This window comes from Branchiostoma floridae, chromosome 11 (genome assembly GCF_000003815.2).
Source record: "Branchiostoma floridae strain S238N-H82 chromosome 11, Bfl_VNyyK, whole genome shotgun sequence".
NCBI classification, from domain to species: Eukaryota; Metazoa; Chordata; class Leptocardii; order Amphioxiformes; family Branchiostomatidae; genus Branchiostoma; species Branchiostoma floridae.
In genome coordinates, this window is record NC_049989.1 from 12347255 (window position 1) to 12370028 (window position 22774).

Below are 22774 nucleotides of genomic sequence, written 5' to 3' on the forward strand. Positions count from 1 at the left end.
GGCTCACATACATTCGCTGTGGGTCGTCGTGAGATTTTGATATTATTAAATTTCAAAGCAAGCAATTGCAGAACGAAACAAAGACAAGAAAATAAGGCATTCCTTTACCATAAGAAAACAGCTGAATTTCGCACGACTGTGCCAAGAGAAGAATGTCGGCAGTTTGCGATCGTACGACGATCGTACGACATACATGTATTTGACCGTGTCCTTGGTACTGAAGTACTAACGAACTGAACATGAGTGTGAATAGGGACAAGACCACGATATCTCTTGTTTTACACTCGTCGGGAAAAAAGACTGAAAAGTGACTTATGCTAATAATACATTACCGTCATCCAAATATCAAATTATATACGCCATATGATGTAGATGATGTATATATCTATAGAATATTGTTTTCATAACAAGTTTACAAGGGTGGACAAAAAGTAGCTTTAGACGAGATCGTCGTTTTTCTTATAGATCATAAATAGTGAAACGTATAGTTAATGTCTTATCTATCTTCAAGTACGGAGGATTTTGTTTTCGATGTGTCTGTTTGTCATGTGGTTGAGTTGTACATTAATGTTACTATGGTTTTGTTTCTGCTCTTATGTTGGTGATATTTTAGCGTAATGATATTTATATGTGGTTATCTTGGTTTATTGATTTCAATTGCAATTTGTGTCTAATCACTTATGTTTTCATTGTTTTGTATGAGTTTATGTCTAATGACTGTACATTGCTATATGGCCCGTGGGTGGCAGAAACCAAACAAAGATCTAAAAGATTGTGTGTTTACTTGTGTGTCAATGTAGTCATTTGAATATAGGGGCAGGAAATGAGGGGGAAATGGAAAAAACGCAGACTGACATGCAGGAAGTGGAGCTAGGTCAAAGTTGAAGTCGAAATGGTCAGATTAGTTTTTTGCACTACTGTACGGACGACGGGTGGGGGGGGGGTACTAACAGGATAAGGTGAAAGGTTTAATTTATCTCATTTATTGATTGATGGATTGATTGATCGATTGATGATCATACAGTAATGTCAGCGATTTCACGTCACTTCCTGTGTAAGGCGACAGGATGACCTGTGTAGTACGAAACGATTATCGGCCTCTGTCACTAACCCTAATTTAGGTTCAATTATCACCGAACCATCACTAAACTAAAGATTAGTGATCACTCCACTGTAAGCCTCAACCAGAGTTACCAGACCAAATTAACCAGAGTTACCAGACCAACTTTACCAGAGTTACTTTAATTTTGAATGGGTGGTCGCTCATCCTTAGTTTATAGTCCTGGCTAGGAAATTAAATATCTTGTAAGTGAATGTCCTTCAACTATGTCGGAAATGCCACGTTTTGGAAATACACATGTACTTTGTAAATTTGTCTACATATCTCAAAATAAAGTAGAAGGAAATCATAACGTCATAACGCCTGGTCCTTTGCTATAACCTCCGAATAAAACCACCGAGTTTTTATGAGGTAGTTATAGCAAAGGACCAGGCGTTATAACACCATGTACACCGAGGAACAGGCGGGTCATTAACGTTATTATCATATCAAAGGACTGTGTATTAGGCTCCAACATCTCCAACCAGGACCTACTAGAAGCTAACGAGAAGGCCGTGGCCTGGCTGCAGTACTGGCACGGAACGATATGATGATGATCATATAGCCTACCCAAACTTGCAAACTCCTGTATGACACTATACGTGTGAATTCCTTTGTCGAATTTCTGAAAATTCACATTTGGTACATACATTTGTAAGGAGATTACAGATTGCATTTTGAAACCAAAATTTCCACAGAAAATATTCGAAACATTGTAGTCTTTGGCTCATCATGGAACATCAATGTTAACAGAAGGAGCCATTCCCCCCCTTCTTGCAGTCTGTACTTATTCCCTCTGCTTTGGCACGCCGGGCCGCCTGGAATCTTTGTGTTACGGCGTCATAATGAACGTGGAACGGGGCCTTCTGATTGGTCCGCGGCCCCTGGCTATATGATAATACAATAAAGATTAATTGAAATAAATGCTTACAATTAGTTCTTGCTATATTCTTATACCAAGGAAGGCAACCACAACATAACTTAGACCACACAAGTTACTATCGAACAGCCTATAAAATGTAATTGATATAAGGACTGAAACCTAAAGGTGCGCTCCCACCGCACTTGTGTCAAACTTGTTCCACTGCGGGTCGAAAGAAGTCAACCAATTTCGGAGATAAAGAACGAGTTTTCTTTGCATTTGTGTATTTCGTCGTCTTCTAAGTCATACTTTTACATATTACGCAATATATAAATTATAAAAAAATCGGAGAAAATACCAAATCAGTGACGCAGTGAACGAACCCCGCAGTGACGCAAGCTTGACACAAGTGCGGTGGGAGCGCATCTTTAGTGACCTATAGTATTGGTAAGCCCAGTGCTTAACAGTAAAACCTCTCACATTCTTATTCACAACGTTGTACAAAGCGTGCAATTGCGTTCATTTGTTGTCGTACCCGCGACGTTCCTAACTGTAATTACAGCGGTTAGGTTATGTGAGGGTTTAGTCTGAGAACAAAAGACGTGTTTGTTTGAGACTCTAGAGCTCGAGGGGCGGTACATGTAACATTACAGTACACTTTCACTGTGATCGACATTACTACAGAAGTTTACATGTCCTGCGTTCGGTTCTAACTAAGTTAAGAGTAAATGTGCTTTCTCGCTGCAGTTGCGTAAAGCTTGCGTCAATGTGGGGTTCAAATAATACTCAACGAATCTCAACGATAAAGAACGAGTTTTCTTACTTTTGGTGTATTTCGTCGTCCTCTAAGTCATACTTTTACGTATTGCGCAATATATAAATCATTAAAAAATGGAGAAAATAACAAAACAGTAACGCAGTGATCGAACCCCGCAGTGACGCAAGCTTGACGCCATCGCGATAAGAGTGCATCTTAAGGCCATGTTGATTTGATCATATTGATGACATCCTATAGGAACCTCAAAACTTATGCGAGCGTGAGAATAAAAAAAATTGACCATAAAAAAGGTGCCTTCATTCTAGTGACCAGTGGCCAGCTGACTCCCTTTGTCCGGCAATGCTCCTTAGCCAGCTTTGGTACTATCTTATGCCACTGGTAAATCTGCCTGGAGATTACAACTAGACGGCAATTGTGCTGCGACCTCGTTGCGACTTGAGTTGGATTTATCATGCAAAAAGTAACAGTACAGTAGTGTAACTGAAAAGACGATAAAACACACAAAGCGTTTAAAAGCATCGTTTTTATTATTGAATTTCGTTGAGCGATCTGTCATATTTGAGGTCGTAGCGATGTCGCCTCCCGAGTGGAATGGAGTGCCGCCGCAGTCTCGTCCTGTCATTATACCCTTAAGCAGTCATTAACGATTCGCCCCCGTTTTCCCACGACCTAACCCAAGGATTATATCAATAATCGTCATACCAGATACCTGGACAGACAGGGGTCGTCCACTTCAAAGGGAGGAATGCAGGGTTATGCCTTTAGGGGCCATTAAAGTATTTATCGACCCTTCAGGCCACCTGTTGGCTACGTGTAGTACTGCACGTATTTGCCCCGTACAAGACGTACATATGACACAAGATCTGAAAACATTTGAGTAACAAACAACAAGTTCGGTTCTATTTTGTTCCCCGCCACTCCAACCCAACCAAGGATGGTTTTAACCGGACTAGGTGCGGTATGACCTGAAGTACCCTCCGGCAATAGACAAGCGTTTCACGGACTTACAACGGATGTTATTATAGTCAAAACCATAACTCAATCGTCTGCATGAGTTCACTCTATCCCTCAAAAACCTGTTTTCGGCCAAGTTGCCTGCGTTTCGGTGCCACGGTATGTCTTCGTGCGTAGCTAGTAAGATAATTTTCACCAGGTTAAAAACTGCCTAGGGGCATCTGCCTTGGCCTTGTGGTCTCGCAGTGACTCAGAGCTCGCCATAGCTTATCTGTAACTGACGTACATAAAGTAAGCACAATATGCCGACTTGTTTCTACAACGCATTGCGGATATCCGGTGGCATCATGTGTGCAATGGGTTTCATCATTATCTGCGTACAGACTCTCTCCGAGTGTCGCGACAAACACTTCTGCGGGAAAGATCGTCCCCCATACGCGGGGATAGCCTTCCTCCTACTCGGTGTCATCGCCATCGTCAGCGGCTTCGTCTTGCTGTGGTGCCGGGGGAAGAAGGAGCACGAACTGCAGATCGAGGATAAGGTCGAGCCGAAGGTCCACTACACGAGGGCGTCACCTGGCTACAACACGGAGTCAGCGCGTCAGTCCGTTGACACCACTCCCTGTAACACCCCCGACTTCCTGTCACGTGGAGGGACGCTGGACGCTAAGATACTGTGCGAAAAGCTGGACTGTGTAGCCATGGAACGGGCCTGTAGGAATGATGGTAGGTAAAGCCGTGTTCACAACTACGTATATATTCAGGTCCGTATGAGTTCCGTATGGAGTTCTTGGCCTCTACCAGCGGGCTCCACAGGTTGCTAGAAAAAGAGGAGAAATTGAAGAAATATAGACACATAACATGCCAGAGGAGTTAGCTGTCCGATGAGTATGGTTTGCGACCAGCCAACTCGTCTGGCATGCTATCTGGCTATATATGTCCATTTTCTATTATTTTCCCAGCGACCTGTGGAGCCTGGTAGAGGCTAAGACTTCCATACGGACATCATACGGACTTGAATATATACGAAAGTGTGAACCCACCCTAACGCACTTTTCTGTATCAGAACTGTTGTACAGTAATGTTGTACCAGACCTATATCTGTTTTTGTAGAAACCTTGTTTTATAACGAAATATTTAGTTCAACCGTCAAGAACGGTATGTTCTTATACTTAGTGTAAATGTTATGAATTATTGCACTCGATATGTATTTTGCATTTCTCTCCCAAGACCAGCCCTTTGTACTAGCCACAGCTAGTTGGGCAACCTTAGCTGCCTGGAATGTCAGCCAAACAAATAAACAAATTAACAAACATTAGTCGTAGGTAGTCATTTTGATGTCTCAAATCTTTTTAAGAACGTACCACCGAGAAAACATTGAAACATCCTTTTTTTTCATAGCAAGACAGCTGAAGTTCGTACGACAAGTGATCTTAAAAATGCGTACAACGTTTGCTATTGTACGACGATCGAACGACGAGTGGACCCCCTTTTTTTATTTTGTGCGTATATTCAAGTGCGTATGAGTTGCGTATTGGCAATTTTTGGCTTGGACAAAAATGTGCGTTAAGAAGTTATTTTTAAATTTGATTCATGCATTGGACAGTCTGCTTATCAAACCGAAAAATTAGATTTTTTCGGCCGCAAACTTAACCTATGGCAAAAATGCTAATACTCAAACGCGCACTTTATATACGCAAAAAATGTGAAGGATGCCATAGCACCATCTCAGCGGTCTATATTTCTGACTTATTAAAAGTCCCTGAGGTTAAATAGACCACATCTAACATGTGCCCTAACAGAAGGCCCCTACCCTATTGCAGGTTGTTCAACCGAGGTTGACCGTCCACACCTGTCCTTGGGTCCGTCCGGACAACAACACACCCCGCTCCTATCGCCACCCCACCCGCCAGGCGACATGGACTCTCTCCGCAAAATACGCCAGGACTATGCCGTCCTCGACGAGACTTCAAGACGTCTTCCCCGTACACCGTCCGTGTCTTCAAACGTCTCCAAGAAACTATTGGGAACCGCCAGATCGTCAAGAAGATCGTCTTTGTCTGGAAGTCAGAGGTACTGCCATTCCCTGGTGCCGTATTCGGGGAGTTCGGAATCTTTGTACAGTGAGGATGAAGACTTAAGTGAGCAGACAACATTGCTCACACGTGACAGTAGTAAGCTTGAGCTTAACACAGCAGATATTTACACCGAAGAAAACAGTCGCCGCGGGTACTTCTTTTTTCCAGCTGCAAGGAAGGAACCACGACGAGACACATGGGGGAACCGGGGAACGTTCAAGCGGACTCCAGCGTTCTACAACCGCTGGGAACAGTCAGAACTCAGTCCACAACTCGTGCAACTATATTCGTCAGCGGAGGATATTCCCAGCTCTTTACAAGCAAAACCACAGGCCGATAGATACAACAGGGCCCACGAAAAACCTACACAAAACAACTGGCTTTCTCGGAACACCACTTGGTCTACGTGTACGTTTTACGAACAATTAGATACTTTATGTGACTATGAAACGCCCCTGAACCGAACTCGTCGTGAACAGGACTGTAAGTGTGACGACTGTAGTAGTAGAATCAGCCGCAGCCAAACGACAGTGGTGGAAAATGACGGCTATTCTACTGACGAAGAGGGTTCTGAATTTGGGGACAGCGAAGCTGAAATAAGACTGGCGTCCCCCGCGAGGTCAATAACTGAGAGACCGAAGACGCCATTTGTGGGACGAGCACAGCACAGGTGGTTTTTCTCTTCGGATGAGGAAATCGTACCGTCAGGCAAGTCCACACCTGACCATGGTCTTCCAAGTAACCGTAACACCAACAGCTATGCGCATGAAGACTTACAAAGCGGGAGAAATAAAATGGTGACAACCAAAATGACAAGCGGTGAAAGTCATCAAAATGTGGACGAACTGTCTCAGCGAACCCGGTCCAATTCAAAGGTTTCTCGCTCACCAAGTAAACGTAACAGCTCTACGAATGAAGACTTACCAAGCGGGAGAAACAAAATGGTGGCAACCAAAATGACAAGCGGTGAAAGTTACCAAAATGTGGACGAACTGTCTCAACGAACCCGGTCAAAGTCAATGGTTTCTCGCTTAATGAGTAACCGTAACGCCAACAGATCTTCGCCCGCAGACTTAGCAAACAGAAGAAACAAAATGGTGGCAACCAAAACGACTGACCTCGAAGATAACCAAAATGTGGACGAACTATCTCAACGAACCCGGTCCTATTCCATGGGTACCCCAAAGGTATCTCGCTCACGACGAACCGAGAAACAACAAATGGACCGGGAAACAACATTCGCTTTGCAACGGAAACGGTCGCGATCTTTGGATCCAAAACAGACGAAGTATGATTCTATGCCAGCTAAAAGTAAACAAACTCGACCAAGGGAAAAACCAGGGGCCCCTAATCATCTTGTACGGCAGAGTAGTATGAGGGTATCCTCAACTGAAGAACACTCAAACAGGGGATCCATGCTTAACGTACAAACCGATTCAAAATATCTGTCGGTCCCGGCCCCCGTATATCCAATAAAACCAAAAAAGTCTCAACGTTCTGAAAAAGGGACTCAACGTTCAAGAGACGCAAAGTCGCAGCACAACTCGATCGACACGCCAACTTCGACACTACGTCGTACAACTGGACAGCTCAGTTCGAATAGAAGTCTGTACAGCAGCTGTCCTGACCTGAGCTGTTCAGTGCTGTCCCTACACAACCACACGGAGACAGCCAGTGATAAGTGAGTATCAAAGAGAGTGGGGAGGGGTGCAGGGATTTGGTTGTATGAGATATAGCGACATTTTGTGCCCCCCTCCCCCTTCCTTACCCTGGCTAAAGAGAATAAACATAAATGAAGAAAAATAGATAAATGAAGAAGAGATTAGGATGAGACTATATATGTGGAGTATCTTATTTAAACATCAACGACTGTCACTATAGGCCACGTACGTTAAACTTTGTTATTTGTTATGCTACCTGAGGCACATTTTTAAATCCTTGCTTAAACATATCACATGTGATCACATGTGACCCCAGAGGTTAAACAAACTGGTCGGACCAGCAATTAGTGGTCCTTTGTTACTGGCGCTTAAGGCGGTGACAGACTAAGTTACTACCAAAACATGTCATACCCCCTTTTCACCAAATACTGCGACCGGGGTGCGACCACTGAGCGACAATAGATTTGACAGATTACGTACAAAATTTTTCAATAGTATAATGCTTAAATGAGTGACTCGTGTTTTTTACGCGTTTTCAAGAGTCACTGGAGTACTTATAAGTGACTGATGAACCACTTCAACGTTAACGAATTTTGAACTTAAAATTGATTTTTTTAATGTTTGTTTGTATGGCTGTATCTTTCACATTCCACACTTTGCATGGTATTCCAACCCTGAAGTCAAGAGTTAAACAAATAGGCCCTTGTTTAATCGTTAATCTCCGTTTTCTTTGGAAAAAACGTTGTTTTTTTTTTAGCATTAGCTTCATCGTTTTCTTGATAGTGCTTTGTTGTTGGGTTAGGGTTAAGACGCTCTACTAGTAGATGTTCAACTAGCTGAGAGGGGAGGGGGGCTTATGTCGCTTCTGAAGACCCAAATCTTAATACATATCCACAAGACTAACCAAAAATCCACAAGTAAATCCGCGCCATTTCCTATCATTTGCAAAAGAAAGGTTACAACAATTTCATGGATCGTTTCACGATTTAAGTACTTGATGGTAACTCAAGAGTGAAATTATTGACAAACAAAGACTTTAAGATTTCTCCGTACTTTGTGAGAAGTGGTAAATGCATGCCCCGATGAGTACAGCACTCTGAGGTATTAGTAATTAGATCTGATTATAGACTACAAGACAGTCGAGGTCAGAAGAGAATTGCGAGATATGTGACCTCGAAGAAGGACGTCACTTCTCTGACGTCTGTTATTGTTTTCGCAATATGGCATGTGTACAGTCACGTCAATGAAGGTTAGACATCCAGGTAATAAGATATGCCAAAAATAATAAGTTACTCACGACAAGGAACTGTATATGATTTGGAAACGGTCAGACGTTTCAGATAGTATCCACCATTTTTGCAGTCAGTATATAGTGGTAGGTGCGGCGCTTTGGTATTTGACCTAATAGAGTGGGCAGTGATCAAGGTGGACGATAGATGTCACATCATGTCAGGTCTCGTGGTGGGTGAATGAAGACAGAGAAAAGACAGTTATTAGGTCTTTTTATGAACCAAAAAGTACAAAAAACAGTTTTCCATGTGAAATTGAGTTTGCCTGAGACAAGTGAGATAATAGTTGTTCAGTGCCTTTCACAAGGGCACAACATTAGGGCCTCTTATTTGAACTGAAGGTTTTACTGAGATTCAAGTAATGTTTGTTATGTAAGCAGAGTAAGAGAGTATGTCGTGAATACTCGGTCTGCTAATCATAATATATGCATATACAATTTTCCTTCAACCCAATTCCATCTGTGATAGAAGGAGAAAGTAGACCTATCACTTACAACCAGAGACTCGTTTTCGTCCAAGTCTCGCACATTCCCGCCAGATTTTATTCTCGTGAGATCAGATTGCGTTTAAAAGGAACCTATTGCTACGAATCCCTGCATAATTAGAAAATGACAGGTCATGAAAATTCGTTCACTTGGCCCTATTTATTCATCATCGGTCGGCTGCGGCGCAGGCGACTGTAAGTTTCTTCCAAGACCTTCTGTCGGCAGCTAGATGGCGAATCTGCTTTACAGTCATATGGTCATTGTCAATATGGCTATTTATCAATATCAAACATTTGTCAACCGTTTTGAGTGAATGTGTGTGTTGAAATATTGCATCTATCCCTTTTGGCAGGTTCGGAACAGATGGAGGGAATGAGGAGATGTTGTCGAAATTCGACAAGCATCTCGAAGACTGGTGCGCTCGCTATCTCAACAAGGATGACACCAAAAAGAAGCAGAAGGATTCTTCAGAAGATCAGGCAAAGAAAAACACTTATCCACAGGTTGTCAAGAAACGCCCACCTAAAGACGTGGTAGACGGCAATGACAAAAGAGCCGACAACAGAGTAGACCATCGAAACATCGAGCAAAATCAGCAACCACAACAAAGAAAACCTCAAGAACATAGAAAATCGTTGGATGTAGACAAGCAGAAAAACAGTGAACACTCGACAAGGTTGTCAAATCCTAACAGCCCTTCTCCACAACGCAGGGTCAAACGGTCAAATAATCATCCCAAAAATGCCGGCAACGGCAACGGGCACACTCTAAAACCCAACAGCATTCAACGGGAACCCAGCGGCGGCTCAACTCAAAGACTGTACCAACTCAGACGTTCGGGGGATGAGAGCAACGGTGAAAGGTCCCACAGAACACACGTGCATGAGAAACCGAGCAGTCGACGCAGTGTCAGGGGTTTAAGAAACGGGAACAACCACTCAAAAGACAAGCCAAGAAATAAAAAAGGAACGTCTTACGACGGAGACGTTGATACTTCCATTGACCGCCGTGAATCACTTCCTAAGCAAAATGTTGGCGAACATGGCAAAATTCGTCAAGCGGTCGAACGTCATCGGGAACGCGTCCACCACATGAGGGACAAAATCGACAGCACTGCCCACCAAATGGTAGACAGACATAAAGAACGCGCTCATCACATTAAAGATCGCATAGACAGCTCTGCACAACACGTGGTAGAACGCCACAGAGAACGTAGACATCACATGAAGGATCGAATTGTGAGCAAGAGAGATCATATAAAGGAGCGAGTAAGGGAACACTCTTCTGACGGGTCTAAGGGACGGAAGAAACGCTCTAACAGCCAAGGAACCAACAGTTCCAACAGCAACAAGCAAAAAAGGTAACGATAAGCTGTGTTTTCTTACATGAATTGGCATGCCAGTTAGGCCATGTTGATGTTGCTATGTGAATGGCATCCTCTGGGAGCTCTCTAACTTGTGAGGGTGCGAATAAAAAATGGTTGGCCAAAAAAGTGCCTTCATCACGAAATTTGAGTGGTCATGAATGCTTGGAAAATGACATCATGGTAAATTGAACTATAAGATTCTTCATTTTTGTTTCGCATCTTCTTCACTTACCTTGGAATTGACCTTGGCATTCTACCTTTTTGCAAGTTCTTTGCACGATTTACAACAAGGTTGAAAACTTTTTTATTGGCTCAAATCTTGTATTTGATTGTCTGTACCCCCCCCCCCCAAAATACAATACAGCATTTAATGAAATAGAAAAGTGCTATCGCGTTTTTGCACAAGTGAGAGAATTCTTAATAATTAGATGAAAGAATACAATGCCTCTGTGCCAACCAATGTCATGTCTAAAAGCAGTTTTCAAATGAAATCCTTTTTTTTTTTTTTACTTTTCACAGCACAGAAGTTATAGCACTGTGACATGAATGTCATCATTTTAATTAAAAGTGTTTCATTTTTTTACATAGCTTTCCAAGTAACCACATCTCTTTTTTTCTTATAGTAACTTCGTTCGGAGGAACACTACGGGAACCACTCCTTCCCTCCTCAGCTCGAGGCCGGGAGGTCTGGGAAAATCCGGCGGTGGTCCATCCCTGATGAGCCGCCTGGCGCCCTCCCCACTCACCATCCTCTCAGCCTCCAGTAGCAGTCTGCAGCTTCTGCAAAAGACCCTTACCTCATAGCATCCGGATAAAGTTGAACTGCAATTTTCAGCCCAAAAGATGCTTAACCCAAATTTTTGACTGGGGATCAATATCTTAACCCTTATCCATACTGCTTCTTTAATCCGTCTGTTGTCTTCTCGATCAATAACCTTGGCCCCCTCCCAGACTTTTGGGACCAGACTTGAGGAACACAAGAAAGAGGCCGACAACTTGAACACTACCAAAATCTACTAGATCCCTGAAAAGACAAGCACAGAAAGAAGACAAGAAATCCGCAGTCACGGACCATGTTGCTAGGAAGAACTGTGTTATTCACTGGGAGTGGGCCAAGGTTATTGATCGAGAAGACAACAGACGGAGCCGTTGGATTAAAGAAGCAGTCTGGATAAGGAAGTCCACCCCATGGCCAGTGATGAACCGGGACGAAGGGGGATACAAGCTGAGCCACGTTTGGGATAGTGTTCTTCTCGACACAAAAGCGCCACCTACATCGACTACATATAGCGGCGAGAAGCAGAACTCCAGTTAGAAGCTGTGAGGAAGATGTCTGACAGACATCGAAACGTCAGCAGGTGAGAAAAACTGGTCGTGTAAAAGAAAATTCCGGTGTCCTGTTCTGTGTCCATGATTCATGGAGCTTTTTTCTGTAGCTTTTGAGCTAGAGGAATCAAAGAAGCCATCTACATCGGATTTTTACAACCATCTCTAAACACAGACGAAGGGCGTCATAGATTTTCTGTGACCAACTTATGGTCCACTGCTCACGGAGTCACGTGTGCTATCTGCATAACGAAACGCCAGAGAAGCAGTGGATTGTCCATTAATTGACAGACCGGATTCGATTAGTCAAAAACATGTGTAAGTCGACTTTTGGTGTCGGAAATTATAACAATTCAACTGTATTCAGGATGACTTCTGCCAAATACAAATGAACTTTCAAGTTATCATTATTATAGCATCCGGTTAACGCTGTGCACAGTATACCATCATAATCATGATAGCAATTGTTCTACTTATTACTCTATAAGATAGTCATAGGTTAAGGATATAGAGTGAAGCCTGCTCAGCTAATCCAAGATTACCAGGAAGGGGTTGTCTCTGTGACCAGTATAGATAAGTCACGTAAAGTTACATTGTAGGTAAAGCCCCAGTTACAACGTACATAACCTCCGTATATGCAGTTTAAACCGTAAACCGGGCTATTAGCTTTTGCATGTATTTTGCTAAGTTCTTAATATGTGGATTGAATATACAAAACAAATAAACTGGTGCATTTTGTGAAACTTTTCTTATCGTCATATTTATAATAGTCGCCCTTATTGACGTATATTAAGGTACACTCTCACTGCACTTGTGTCAAGCTTGCGTCACTGCGGGGTTCGTTCAATGCGTCACTGTTTTGTTACTTTCTCCTATTTTTTTATAACTTAGATATTGCGTAATACGTGAAAGTGTGACTTAGAAGACGACCAAATACTAGTATACAAAAAGTAAGAAAATTCCTTCTTTATCTCTGAAATTCGTTGAGTATCTTTTGAACCCCGCAGTGACGCAAGCTTGACGCAAGTGTAGTGAGAGTGCACATTTAGCTTGAATTTATTAGCTCAAGGACCCCGGCCCCTTACAGTTTATTTAACCTATAGCTAAGTACTTGTTTTCTTTAATGTTCCAAGTGATGTTGGAACAACGGATCACCTTTGAGTATCCGTTAAAAGGACAGGAAATCTCTGATGAGCCGGCCTTTCCAGGACCCCAACGCCCCCTTTTTGCAAACAAGTGTTCAGTGCGATTATCTGTAATCTGTCGACATGATATGTAATCTACGTATCAGAAAATTATTTGCGACATATATTTTATATAGTCGGCTAAGCATTTGCGTGAGGTGGTATCTCATTGCACTTGGGGCACCGGTGCGGCACTGTGGGGTTCGAAAGGTGACTCAACAAATTTCAGAGATGTTTCTTACGTTTTGTGTCTTTAGTTGTCTTCTAAGTCATACTTTTACGCATTATGCAATATCTAAATCATAAAACAAATCGGGAAAATAACACAGTACCCCTTAGTGAACCAACCCCGCAGTGCTGCACCGGTGCCCCAAGTGCACTGAGATACCACCTTTATGAAGCCCACATGAGCAAATGAAAATGGCCTTGCACTGAAGAGCACAAAGGGATAACATTACTCAAGGACGTTACATTAGGCCATACAACGTCCTCGGCCTTGCTTTAATGTGGGTTGCAGTTATGCCACTGATGTAAGTTTACAATAAATTACGAATGGATTAAAAAAGGATTTGCTGTAATGAAAGGCCCAGGCGTCACAAGCACAAAGTTTTCAACGTTTTTTAGCTAAAAAAATAGCTCCTGCAGTTCTAAATATAGATACTAGGAGGTCCAACCCTAGCCACCCACTCTCTGCTCCAATAGCTATCTACCAATCAAAATTGATGTAAACAAAGAATGTACAAAACTGAAGGTATCAGAACCGGGCATTCGGCTGCAGTGCCGTAACAAGCCACCGGGAGGTCAAAAATCTAATTCCAATTTTAAGGCCTTATTAATACCTACCCGCGTACTAAATATCAATAAAATCCATTTAGGCCCTATCAGGTTCTGCTTTCCATAAACATACAAACATACATAAATACATACATACATAAATACATACATACAAACAAATGCTACAAGAAGTATAACTTTCTTGGCGAAGGCAATACATAAAATTGAAACCAGAACCGTGACTAGTCAAAAGGCTAGTGAATCTCTGTAGTAGACATCACACTACTCTCAGGTGGTGTCGTTGAATTTCAAGTGCGCCAGACATGGTCCTTTTCACAGGATTAGTCCCGGTACTTGAAAAATATTTCTGAGGACTAAAAGGTGACAACAGAGCCTAAGTGAAGAGTCCGAGTCGTGCGTCAGTACTTTAAGAGAGCTTCGGAAAGCCCTTTGCGACTGTAAACACAGTTTCAGACGCAAGGCTGGCAGATATTACGAGCAGTACTTTAGCAGTAAAACATTTGCAGTTAGCTTTCTGGGCTGGGATGTCTGCGTTGGAATCAGAATCAGCAGGTCCTGAGTTCGATCTTCGCCATACCCCTGTCCCCATGACGGTGGAGTGACGCCCACCGAGCCTCACGGCTAATCTGACTAAAGGTGCCAAACACACCTACGGATTTGGTGCTGCCAGTGTGTCAACATCTGCACACTTGCCACTAAGACCCGTGAATTTCTTTTTTTTTCTGCGGGCTTCAATCATTATTGCCGTAAAAAATGGGTAAAATGCAAAGATGTCGTCTGCAGGTGGAGTGGTGGGAGGTAGCGTGAGGCCTCGAGGAGCGCGAGTCTGGAAGCAAAGCTGATGGACTCAGATCAGGTAGGTACATAGTTACGGCTGAATCATTTCATACTTCTTTAGATCCGCTGGTAAAACACGGGACTAAACATCCAGACCATTCTTTTCCAGGCTTAGTTTGTCTGATGTTTGCCTTCAGTAAGACTCTGAGACAATCGTCGCCATTTCAATGATGTTTATGTAAAAATTCATATTTCTCATGCAATTAGATAAACCATACATTATTGATTCCATATGTCCTTATGTTTATAACTGTTTTTAAGAAGCGAGAAGAAGTTGAACTTGTAAATACTAGAATGTATTAGCACATTTAGAGGTGATAAGATACCTTTTTCTTATATCAAAATTGTACCTTATCACTAGCGTTACGACCTGTACTACTACAATAAAGGTCATTCATTCATTCATTATAATGCCAATCTAAAAAGAGGGACCAAGGGCGCTGTGGCCCCATGCCCTGACCATGTGCCCCCTTACCCTGGAGAGCAGGTCCTCTGGCAAGCATAAATTCATCGATCAGGGATGCTATTGGGTGACATGTGGTCTAGAGAAGGCAAAAATCAATGTTGTAACTGGCAGGGATGGGTCGCGTCAGCCATCACCCTCTTAAGTTTACGCACAAAAACCTCTCTCCGCAACTGCACGGTTATTAGTAGCTGATTGGAAGGAATTCCAATCATTCTACAGCAGGTCTTTTGTACCCTCTCCATCTTAGCCTACAAACAGCGCAGCATTCCTCTCCACACCGGTACTCCAGTACTGGGCATACTCCAGTGCTGGACGAAGGAATGTCTTGTAGATTTGTAAAAGATACCCTCCTGCACAGGGTTGGCAATGTGACGACATCAACCCTGCCTTTCCGGCCTCAGATAAGCGGTGTTGGGGGCGTAGTCACTGACCAACTATCAGCCAATCTGAGAAATGCCTTCTTATTGTCCAAAGGCGCCATATAAGACATATTGATATTCAAGAGCAAGATGACTGTACAGGTATAACATGTAACCAAGGAGGTTGAATATGGGACTTTTCAGCCTCCTTGATGTAACAGTTCTTGTTTATCAGTTATCTTGTTTACCAATTTTAGATTTGTCGTATCTGTGTGCACGTGTAAAGGGCAACCACGGCACCACCGAATGTACTGACCGAACATACGAAGAAACCGCTATCATCTAACAAAAATAAGTCTTGTGAGAGTGAAACTTTAGGGCTAATGCCAAGGACGAGTGGTCAGAGATATATTCAGCGCTAACATGAAACGGTAATTAAATCAATTAAAGCAATTAGCAATATTCACTCCAGTTAACGCAAGGATATTGCACAAAATCAAAACCATGGAAACCAATTAACGGTGGTTGATAAAGACAAATGAAAGCATGCAGCGGCAGCCTAAAATTGTACAAAGGTTGCCTTTTAGGCGTATATTACTGGGACATAGGAAATTTGATTGTGTGTTTCTGAATATACGCTCCTGATAAGATAGAATAATATTGGTGAACACGTAGGGATTCCATTTTTGTTTAGATTTTGGGCAGCTGAAGTGAGCAACCAAGTCTTTTTGATATCCTTGATCCAACAAATATGTCTAAGAAATTTGAAATGTATCAATGAAAGCACTTGTATTTTCATAGTCATATTACAGTTATATGTACGCATTTACATTGTACAAACAGATAGATGTGTATCTATAGACTGTACTATGAAATACAATGTTTACTACATATTCTTGCATAAGCTGTAAAAGCCTTGAATGTATGAAATATGGAAAGTCTGTGAAGGTTAGACATCCAGGTAATAAGATATGCCAAAAAGCAGTTACTGACGAAAACTGGTGGACTCCAGTTGAAACGTCTGACCGTTTCCAAAATCATATCCAGTTGCTTGAGTAACTGTTTTTTGGGCATATGGAAAGTCTGTTTTTGATTTTAGCATTCAGATGCCAGGTCGTACATTTCATGATGTCCCCTGCCATGTTCTATACCCCTCACCAAGGTTTGGAAAAAAGCTATGGTCGGCAGGGGTTTGCTAGAGTAGCTTGGGAAACATAACAGTTTTTCTTTTAGCCATTATTCTCAAGTCACTGCACTTACAAATCCTTCAAAGCAGTTGTGTTACCTAAGGCACCGGATATTATGCCTTTTTTGTGAATGGCTTTATTGAGAGACAAACTCAGAGTCTAACACTAGCAGCCCAGGGGCTGAATTGTTGTTAGACTTTACATACACAATGTTAAACTTGGCATACATATACAAATCAGCCAACGATCTGGTATACAAAATAATCTGGCATACAATAGGATAAAATATCATAATCGAATTGGTAAAAGGCAAGCTAGATAAAAACTGCTCTAATTCGAGAGGACTGGTTTGAGAAAGACGTTCACACAATTAACCATTAATTATAAAGTGGTAACAGTAGGCTTTGGTACAGTCATGAATCGTTCAACAATCGGGTCATGTGGGGAATAGCACTGTTTCTGTAGCGCTCAGTTCTGCAACGTTGCAAGTTCAGTTTCGTAGATGAACGAGTTGACCGACTGCTGATGTTCCCTCGCATGTCAGGCAGGAAGTGACGGTACAGTTCTGATGAAAGCAGAGACTTGGCAAAGTTCAGTGTCAGGCTGGAACGACGTTCGTGGAGGGAGGGCAGCCGCAGGAGGGTGCACGCCTCAGAGTACGCGATGTCAGACCCCAGGATGATGCGGACAGCGCGTCTCTGTATCTTCTCGATCCTCTGGGTCTGTGTGTTTGTCAGCCCAGGATGCCAGACTGGCGCAGCGTATTCAGTGACAGGACGGATATAACACACGTACACTGTCACGAGATCTTCTGTTGGAACATGGAAGTGTTTCAGTTTCCGTAGCAGGTACAAACGCTGGCTCGCTCTGCTGCATATATGATCAACATGAGCGTTCCACTTTAGATCTGCCTGTAGGAAAACCCCCAATATCCTCATAACTTTGACTTGCTGCAGTTCGATGTCGTTAAGATAGAGGGGATAGGGAACAGGTGCAGCTTTGCTGAAATGGATGTGCATCACCTGGCATTTCTTTGGATGCAGGACCATATGCTGATTGTGGGACCATTTGTCGAGGTCTGTCAGGTCATTCTGTAACTTTGGAATGGCAGTGGAGGGGCTTCGAATGCCCAACAGATTTAAGTCATCGACAAATTTCCACCTCTTTGACGAAGCATGGCTAGCCGCACTATTGATATATGCAATAAAGATAAGCGGTCCAATGGTTCCCTGAGGAAGGCCACAGGTGACCGTAGCGCTGGCAGAGAGAACCCCGTGATACCGCACGACCTGTGATCTGTTTGTAAGGAATTCAGAGATCCATCTCACAAGCGACGGACGGAGGCCTAGCTCAATCAGACGGCATATGGCTGTATTATGACTGACCCGGTCAAATGCCTTGCTGAAGTCCGTAGACACAAGGGAGCATAACGTCTTTGGCTCGTCGGTGGCCTTGAAAAGTTCATCTGTTAAGTTCAGGAGGCAATGGGTTGTAGACCTTCCTCTAGGACACCCGAATTGTTGGGGGTCGACTTGATTAGAGATATCAGAGACGGCCCATTCGGCGACGAAACTTTCAGCAACCTTGCCAAGAATGGAGGTCAATGAAATCGGGCGAAGTTCGTTGACCGATGGAGGCTTGGATTTGGGTATGGGAACCACGATGGCTCGCTTCCACTCGTCAGGGATTGAGCCTTGCGCGAGAGACGCATTGAGCACATCAGCGAGAGGTGCGCTCAATTCATATGCAAATTCCTTTGCAAGTTTGGCTGGAATTTCATCTGGCCCGGCCGCCTTCTTAGTTTTAACTTTCTGCAGTTTTTGGTAGATTTCCCACGGTTTGATTGATGGTGCCTCTTGTGCTGGTAAGTATGCTGGCAGTAGTGACGTGTCTAGCGGTGGTAGAGACTGGATTACTGCAGCTAGAGTTTTGTTAATTTCATCGGCTGTAGCACGGTGGTCGCTGGGACTCAAGCCTTCGATATTGATAATGGGATCATTACGGCCCATATTAGCCATGGCTTTGATCTCTTTATGCCACTGTGCAGCATGCTCTTTCTTAAGAGCTTTAATTTTGTTGTTGTAGTAGGACTTCTTAGAGTCGTTGATTTTCCGTTGCACTTTGTTGCGGAGGAGCTTCCAGGTGGCAAAGTCTTCTCTAGCAAAAGCCTGTTGGCGTGAGCGTATCAGTGACTTGATGGCTGGAGACATCCATGGTCTGTCTTGATGGTGCAGACGGATGGACTTGAGTGGGAAGAACTCATTGATCTTTGACTGCAGTGTCTCGTGCAAGGCAAGGCATTTCTCACCTGCCATGTGAGCTGTGAACACCTCCATCCACTGGTGGGACGTTATCCACTGTCCGAACAAACGTAGGGACGAGTCCCGGATTGGCCTACACACTCGCTTGGTGACAGTGTTGGAATTGGTTCTCAGTCTCGGTTGCAGAAGTATAACGTTGTGATCACTGGTGGCTAGGGGGTCTAACACAGAAGGGGCTGAGTAAAACGGCTTTAAATTAGTTATTATGAGGTCGAGCGTTGCCTGGCCCCTTGTCGGCTTGTTGATTATCTGTTGTAAGCTGTGGTTTTTACAAAGCCCGCTGGTATCAACGCGGTTAAAGTCTCCACCGACTAGGACACCTATTTGTGGATGCTTGGTTGTTAAGGAGTCGATAGTTTCGACCAAGTGATCTAGGAGTAGCTCTACATGAGGAGAATTGGGCGGACAGTACACTGCACAGATTGCTAGACATGAAATGGAACGTGGCAGGCGGTGAGGTCTTAGTTTAACCCACGTACATTCTAGGTCGTCAGGGACACGTACATCAAGAGGGCAAGAAGGGATGTCGTTCCTGACGTATACAGCAACACCTCCTCCTGAACGATGCAAACGTGGCCTAGAAAAAGTGGTGAAACCTTCGACTTCTGTCATCTCAGCTGGTAATGACGGGCTGAACCACGTCTCCGTAACTATAGCAATATCAGTACTTGAGTCGGAGAGGCGCAGTTCAAACTCGTCCATCTTGTTGCATAGAGATCTGGCATTGCAGAGGAGTAGGGACGGTAACGGTTGCTGTTTGTTAACTACTTTGGGATCATTGGCAGTGAGCGCTGGAATGATCAGGTCGGACGTAGGAATCTGCGTCAGCTGTCTTCTTTTACCGGTAAACAAGTTGTTTTTCCCCGGCACAGGGTGGTATTCGCAACCTAATTTACATGTGACTGAACAGTTTGGTCGACATAATAAGGGTCTATTTCCAACAACCGATGGAATATTGCGTCCAAAATGTTTACCGGATTTCTTTCCTCTGGGTCTGCTCCTTAGCCTCCAAACTCCTAGCTGGAGAAAGTGTTCCTTGAGCTCAGGATCAGCTGTTGGAGCTGCTCTCTTGAGTCCACGCAGGAATTCCACGGAGTAGGTAATCACCGAGCGCCGCCAGGTAGCCATTGCCTTCGCTGGATCACACACACCAGAAACACGTCCAACAGCAACTGTTCAAGCAGTTGTAGCAGGAACAATCCTTATTGAAATCGTAGAAAGGACGTCTACAAACCGCCTCAGTACACTAAAACTAGACATGATGATTAAAATACTTTTAAAATCTGATAAAAACTTTGCTACTGACAGAGCGATGCAAACCCGCGGCTGCCCTTAGAAGCGCCACCTAACAATGAATCCCTACAGAGCGAACAGTATACAATAAAAGTAGGGCCCCTTTTCATGCTAAGAGGGCCCCTTTTCATGACAATGCCTGAGTCAACTCCAACTGTTGTCCCTTAGAACTCCCGGTAATTGGATTCAACACGGCGATAAAAGTTATGTTTATCCTCAGCTGGAGATGGCAACTACACCGTGCTTTGAAAACAAGAGCTCTCTGACGCCAGAAGGCGGCACGAGGAGACATCAGCAAAAATGCTCGCAAGCAACTAGAGCTTAGCATGAAAAGGGGCCCTACTTTTATTGTATACTGTTCGCTCTGTAGGGATTTTGAAAATTCATTTCGTTCCAATTCAAAATCCCATTTTCTAGGATAACTCCCTCTGTGTCTAAACATCCAAACACAGTGCAAAATAGTAGGAACCAAATTGTAATATAGGGTTAGTGACCTACGTACCCTGATGTTTATACATTCAGCTAGTGTCATAATACCGCTGTCTCATTGCGCGAAAATCGATCGGACGACCATTCTGCGGCGATCGCCCGAGCCTCGCTTATAATAATAACTTTATTGCACAACAATTGTACAAGGTACAAAGTATGGCTTATATGTGACAGGGACGGTTTTCGGGTGAAAAATACGCGCAACCCACTGTCGATCTTAAATATGGCCGATCTTCCATCGATACGCCTGAATATCTTGGATAATGTGACAGGGGTATTATACTGCGCGAAAATCGATCGTTCGACGAGTCTGCGAGCTCTAAATGACATTTGGGTGATCGTTGCTCGTTGTGCACCGAAACTTGTTCTTAACTTCAGCGACTAGTCGCCGGTAATCTTTGAGGTCGCAAAGCTTTCAGGTGTCGGGCGATTTGTTGATCCTTGGTAGCAAATCGGATAACGTATTCCCATTGGTCGGACGAGTTTCGCCGGACTTCGCCATTTGTTTGCAAATGTAGACTTTTTTTACCTAGCTAGTAATTCTGACACTGTAGTATGCGTGCTAGGTTTATTACACAATTCCTTTCCTGTGATCATTTCTATTAATATTCTTCCCAAACGGTCCATTAAATTTTGAAAAATAATTCCACAACTAAGACATCAAAATTGGTCAAATTTGTGCCTTTTTGTGAGTCTTACTTTGTCCGCGTACAAGAGGTGACGCCATGTCATGGGAGGCTCATTGTCATAAATGTATTCTTAGGCGATGGCCCGAGTCTCGCATAATGTGACAGGGACGGTTTAAATCCCAAAAAAGACGCGGGACCTTCTGTCGATCTTAAAATCCCAGCGATCGTGAAGTACGCCCGAATATCGTCAACATTGTGACAGCGGAATACAGCTTTCTCGGTTCCTATAAATAAATAGATGAACAGCCGAGCCCACGACGCGAAGGTGGTCGTTAATGAGGTGACCCAGTTGCAACAGTGCCTTATAACATTAGACAGAAGGAAAGTGACTTTAATGACTTTTATCATGTAGCCAATACCTTTGAATGATCTTCTAAAAATCTCCAATATCTTTCTATGATTCTAAATCATAGCTCAATAATGCCGATAACCAATGATTTTTGGCCTATCATTGATTGCCAAATAATCTCAGTCCTGTTTAAAATGGAGTCTTATGAAATTATAACGAATGCATTGATTTTAATGGATTTACCGCTAGTCCTTAATGTTGTCTGGTCCGTTTAAAAAAGACAGTAATTACACTGGTAATCATCTTATAGTGTGACCTGCAACACACTCATTTCCAAATCCTCTCTTACATAGTTGTATTCACTCACGTTGGCACAAAACACATTCACTAGAAGTTCCGAACCAAGTTCTGATAATGAATAATGAATGAAGACCTTTATTGTACATTTTTGCCCAACCGAGCTAAATATAGGTCACAACAAGTCAAAACATATAACACATATAAACGTATCACAAATTTTGTCTAACACAGAAGTTCGGCTTCCTCTCGCTTCTTGGTAATGGTAAAAATGTCCGGACTGTATGGGTTTAGCTATGGTTGGTTTGTCAAAACGCATGGGGAATATAAACTTATCAGTGCTACTCGTGTGTCTAGAATTAGGGAATCTACTTTTTATGTAATTAGATAGAATATTTCTATCATCGGCATACATATTAAAATCAACAGTGAAGTGCACTTCATCTTCTACCATGCATGTTTGAAGTATAAAATTGGCAGACTCTTTTATGATACATAAAATACTACAGCTATTTAATAGGTTGTGTTTGAAGAACCTTATTGTAAGAGTAATGTACCAACCTGATGATACTAGATTTTACAGAATGTTTATTTTATCTTTTTGATTATCACGATTGATAGTTGTGTCGTGATTCTGTGGTGAGTTAAAGTGGGTCATTATGCAGATATA